Below are 5798 nucleotides of genomic sequence, written 5' to 3'. Positions count from 1 at the left end.
ATATCAGTGATAGTAAGAATGGGAAATATAGAGAGATAAAAGATAGAGAAACTAAGAGAAAGTGGAAGAAGGAGGTAATAAAGCATGAGGGGTCTACAAGAATCAAGCATGGAAAATCAAATAATATCCAAATTCAATCAAAAAAAGGTGGTTTCTGACTTCTTTGAATACCAGAAAGCACCTACATTACCTAATGTTTTTCCTTTCCTAAAAAAAGAGCAGTTTTCCACTTACAAGTACATCACATTCTGATGAGAGGAAGGGAAAAAAAACGTTTCCCTCCTTGAATTGAGTTGTACAAAAGTTTATAAACATTTGCTTTACAATACTTGTTTTACAATAGAATCTCGTTGCACTCATTTCCACCAGATGATCCAAAACAAAGTTAAAATGTCATTACAATGAAGAGGACACTCATGAGTAAATCCTTGTTGAGGCATGGTGAATAAGGCTCAACAACATACGTTCAGACATTCTGAGATAAATCACCGCACTTGCGTAAAAAGCAAGCATTTGACGCTTTTAAAAAATTGTCCAAAGTTGCGAAGATAAACTTGTGACACTTGGAATTATTTCATAATGTCATAAATGTAGTAAAGACAAATTGATTAAGTGCATTACATTCATTAAGAATTTGATCATTCCAAAACTTTCTGTAGCCAAGCTGTTGAACCTTCATTTTTTGTCATGTAATATCCCATTGAACATCGCTGAGATTTGCCATGCCATGTTTAAATTAGCCATAAAGAGGTAGGGATCGACTACTCACATACGTACTAAGCCTTCATCAATGATTGCACCGCCATCAAATGGATGCATTTGGGTGGAAAAAATACAATGCAACCATTCTCATCATCAAAAGGATGCACTAAACTTAAAATCAGATGTCCTAACTGAGCATCCAACAAAAGGATGCAATGTGCTTCCAAGATGATGCCCTGAGCATCCAACAATAGGATGCAACATGTCTACAATAAGATGCTCTAAGCAAGGATGCTCTGTCCATCCACTAAGATGCCCCAAGCATCCAATGAAAGGATGCCCTGTGCCTCCAATAAGATGCTTTGAGATAATATACCGAGCTTCCATCCTCTGGATGCATCAACAGGGTTCCCACAGAAATTTTAAAACAGAGTCCCATGACTTTTCCATGACTAAATTGCTGCTTTCCATGACTTCCTATGTCGTTCCGGGAGTTATGTAGAATTTGGGATGTCACAAAACTTGGAAAAATGGAAATCATGAACACCAGTTATAATAGCAGAGTATGATCAGAGTATGAGAGACACGACAAACTGGAAAACTGCCATAGCCAAGAGGTAAATGCAATTCCATGACTTTTCCATAACTTTTCACAAATTTTCAAAATTCCCTGACTTTTCTCTGACTTTCCATGACCACAAATTTTTCCAGGATTTTCTATGACTGTGGGAACCCTGATCAAGCTTCAAATACGATGCCATGCACTCCAATTAACTAGATATAGAGTGAGCATCACTAAAACATACATGTATAAGCCTTCACTGGAGATTGCCTGGATATCCCTGAAATAAATGAGCCACAGATAGGGTACCCAGAGCATCCATTAAAATGATGCATCAATTCTCCAATGAAATGCCCAGAGATATTCCAGAAAAGGATGAAATTAACCTTGCTTTAAAGAATGAAATGAACATTCCATGAGATGCAACGATGAGTCTTGATCAACTAGATGTACCCTATTTTCCAAATAACCCTGATGTATGCATTCTTTCTTAATTAGACATCCCCGAAATAGAAATATCAGGGGAGCACTTCACAAAGCAAATAGTCAGTGATTTTCAGTGCTATAAGCTACTGAAATCCATGCCTCTGATTGGCTAAAACACAAATTCATGAGACACTATCCTGGGGTCATTTCACAAAGCTGTAAGCTACGCCTGACTGGTGACCCTTTCTTGTGGTGAATGATACACCCCAAATTTTTCATAATTATTGATTTACCTCCCGAGAATGGGTCAAGAGTCATGCTTAAAGTGGTTTGTAACTTACCAACAGATTTATGAAACACCCACCCAGTTATAAACACCATAAGCATCTGTTAACCTGGGGAGTGTTTCACAAAAATTTAAGTATGACTTAGAGTTGCACTTAAGCATCAATGCATTAGTCTATCATGCTATGAGGATGCACACTTCTGCGTATTAATCAATAAGTTTGCACATTACATGTATAGGGTGCACGTTGGCATTTAAGCATGGCTCTAAGTCACAGTTAACTCTTAATGAAATACCCCCCTGATGTATCACGCATCCAATTAGATGCCTTGAGCTTCCATGAAATATAAACCTTAAGCATCTTACAGATTCATTGAGTTTGAATGCAATCAGTAACGACCAAGAAGATCAAATCGATTCATTGTTCACTTGATGGATTGAACCAAAATGCGAAGACTGAAATCCAATTCTCCATTTTATTTCGGTTCACCTGCATTTCCATCGTATAGATGTACCGAGTCCTGAAGCCTTTGAGCCTCCATCAACAAATCTCCATCTATCCAATGCAATTTTCCTCCCAAGTTTCACGGAGTCTCCACAGTCCAAATGCACAAATAGAATGTTATGTACAGACATATACAAAAGAAGGAATGCTGCTAGCTGGGACTGAGGTCCAGTTGTCCAATCACGTTAGCTCGCTGTATTCCGTGCCTCCGTGATTGGGCAAACCTAACCTGACCACCCCCACGGAACGATCTTTGGATGCTGTAACTAAATCTGAGTTGACGAGCCGTCAAGGAAAAGAAAAGGTTTATCAAATAACAAAAGAAATAAAAGAACAGGAATAACAAAATATTTTGGAAACTTGCTCTATACATAATAATATTAAAAAAAGATGGGCATTGTATTATGAAATTGTCAATAGATAAATATATATATATCCAACAATCAGTCAATAATTTAATTGGCCTGAATTTACAAAGAACCCTAGGGGGCAGAAAATGCAGGAGAGTGGTAACCTTAACCCCCTTCCAAATTGTTTGATATTGTAATGAAATGGGTGTAAATATATTCACCTTCCTAAAAGTCTGAACCTTATTTATCACGTAGGAATCCTGCAAGCATATTCACTAATCCTAGAATTAAGAACAATTGAAAATGAAGGAAAAGCCTCTTTGAGAGATGCATAAAATTCCAGGTTATTACTGGAATTATATTGTGTGTGTGCCCTATAACAGTTAAGAGGTGATATCTGTTAAGTACAGAAGCCTTATTTGATGAATTTTTACCAAGTGCCCAATCAAAATAACTTTTTTATTTGGATACTACTTCTCAAGCATGGAATGGGCTTTGTCTGTGAGGTGAGTGCTCATAAGGACAGGGTTCCCAGCTTTTCAAGAAAACAAAATTCGCTGATTTTCCCCTGATGAAGTTTAAAAATTCCCTGATAATTATATAAACCCTTTCCCAGTTTCGCATGTTTTCTAAGTTGTAGCAGTGAATTACATGTATTTTCAGTATAAAAACAATAATGTAAAACTAATTAGTACCACCATAACCAGTCATTCAATGGATATTGTTTTGATATGAAACAAATTATAACCGAGTCTGACTGACTACCGTGCTTTCGACTTTTGGGCTGATCAAAATTCCCTGATTTTTTCCTCATTTGAGGCATTTTACCCGGATTTGAGGTATTTTTCAACAAATTCCCTGATTTTTCCCCGACTGGAAAAAAGTAAAACAATCTTCCCTGATTTCCCTGATGGGCTGGGAACCCTTAAGGATCATTTCAAGGGAAATTAAAAACTCTAACAAGAGAAAAGAACAGAAACTGTTGAAAAAAAACATTTCAATTGCCTCTATGCTTTGGTAAGAATAGATTGTTAGACTCCCGGGGGATGTGTCAGAAAGCTGTTCACAAGTTAAGAGCGACTTTAAGAAGGACTTGTGAACCTTTCTTACATGCTAAATAATCGGCAATTAATTTTTTGGTGTATACCATTTACCACAAGAAAGGGTCACCAGTCGTTCTTAAAGTCGATCTTAACTTACGAACAGCTTTATGAAACAGCCACCCGGACGATGCTCGAGCATAATTCACATTATATAAAAGGATACATTCATCATAGGGTGATATATCCATGTCTTGCACGTCAGCTTTGTGTCTGAATACTTCTCCAAGGTACTTATGATAATCAGGATAGCGTCTATATCTGAGGAAGAGAAAACATGAAGGAGAAAAAGGAATGAAAATAGATTTCAGCACTGTAAAATTGAAATAGTTTCAACGGTTGTCTTTTAAAGTGTAAAACGTATACTATAGTGATGACTGCTACTTTGAAATCAAATTCAAACATAAGCTTTCAAGGGGAATTCTATATCATATTAGGGTTTTCACATATGAACAGGTGTTGTACCTCAGTGGAATCAGGTGTTATGACCAATACCGTGCATACAATACGTCTCTCCCCTGTTCCATAGATGCAGGCTCTGTTACAGTGGAACATACTCCGTCCCTCGGATAGGACGTTAAATGGAGGCCCCGCAAACCTTTGTGTTACGGAGCCCAGGTGATGTACAGTGAACAGAAAGGGTATCACAATAGCCCCTCCCCCCCCCCCTTCTCAGCAATGGCTACTTAGTCAGTCATCAACACTCATTCTGCTAATTTCAAAGGGCAATCTTGGAACCCAAGGTATCACAGGTCTAATTCATTTCCCATAGACTCGTGTGTTAAAGTGGCACTTAAAAAAAAAATCATAAAAAATAAGGAGGAACTGGAGGGTTGAATGTTTACTACCAGAGGACAGGATGTATGTCTGAGATTCCATATCTGACCAGAAATGGGTACCTCGACAGGCTCATTTTTAAAATAAATCGGCATTTATGAAGACTACACCTGACAGGATCAAATTCATCACCTGAGAGTGTAAAATGGCCCTAATTCTTCTGCCAGTAAAAAAACAGTTCCAAAGTAGTGATATATCTTTCCAATTTTGAAAAAGGAAGTTCAGTAGGTACCCTCCCTAGAATCAGTGTTAGATTGTCAATCATATTCATTCATTTTTGTCAATCAGCAATATCAAAATTGAGCAATGGGTTGGCTCGAATGAATATCTTTGGCCTGCCAGTTGTAGTTAGGCCCGTGTGACCCCAAATAAAAGGTTATTTTGGAGGAAAAAGATACAATTAGATAAGTAGAAAGGTGAAAGTTTGAACAATATCAAACAAACAATAAGAAATGTATAATTTCTTATGAGTTGTAAAACTTGGTAATCACTATACCCATGGAGACTTCAAATTGGCGGCACTGGTGGCGTAAGGTAAGGACTACTCTTACATTTACTCTATACATAAGAAGGCTAAATTGTCGTATTTTTCCAAGTTTTATTTCAAATTATTGTTTTTTCTTTCATGAGGACATAAAACAATGTAGTTACCTGAGTTATATGTTGATTACTGCCCCATGGAAATAGGTACGAGGTGAAAACTACAAATCCTTGATAAAAGTTGCCCCTACCACTTGTCATAGTTTACTTACCCACTTACCAATTTGAAACTTACATAGTCTTAGGGATCTCAATGTTAAAATAGACATAAATTTCCCATTGCTTGTTGATTTTTTTCAAACATTCACCATTCTGTTTTATTAACTTTTCTCCTCTCTCTCAAACAACAAGTTATTACTAAGGTTTGATCCCCCTTTGATATAAGATACATATTATAATGCCTGTCAGTGAATATAGAGCATGTGTTTCTGTTGAAAAGAAATGATGTCCTTCAGCTTCCTACCAGTTTCTCTGAATCTGAAAGAAAGAT

The 5798-nt window shown here is 37.1% G+C and overlaps 1 long non-coding RNA gene across 1 annotated transcript; it reads right to left on the bottom strand.

The window, feature by feature from the left end:
* Positions 1–1137: 1137 nt before the first annotated feature.
* Positions 1138–4194, bottom strand: LOC129257898 (uncharacterized). The gene is made up of 2 exons (XR_008584203.2): positions 4098–4194; positions 1138–2753 (listed from the first exon to the last, which is right to left on the bottom strand). It is a non-coding gene; the product is annotated as an uncharacterized LOC129257898 (long non-coding RNA).
* Between the last annotated feature and the right edge of the window lie 1604 nt (positions 4195–5798).

This window comes from Lytechinus pictus, chromosome 3 (genome assembly GCF_037042905.1).
Source record: "Lytechinus pictus isolate F3 Inbred chromosome 3, Lp3.0, whole genome shotgun sequence".
NCBI lineage: Eukaryota > Metazoa > Echinodermata > Echinoidea > Temnopleuroida > Toxopneustidae > Lytechinus > Lytechinus pictus.
This window is presented reverse-complemented; position numbering and strand designations above follow the sequence as displayed.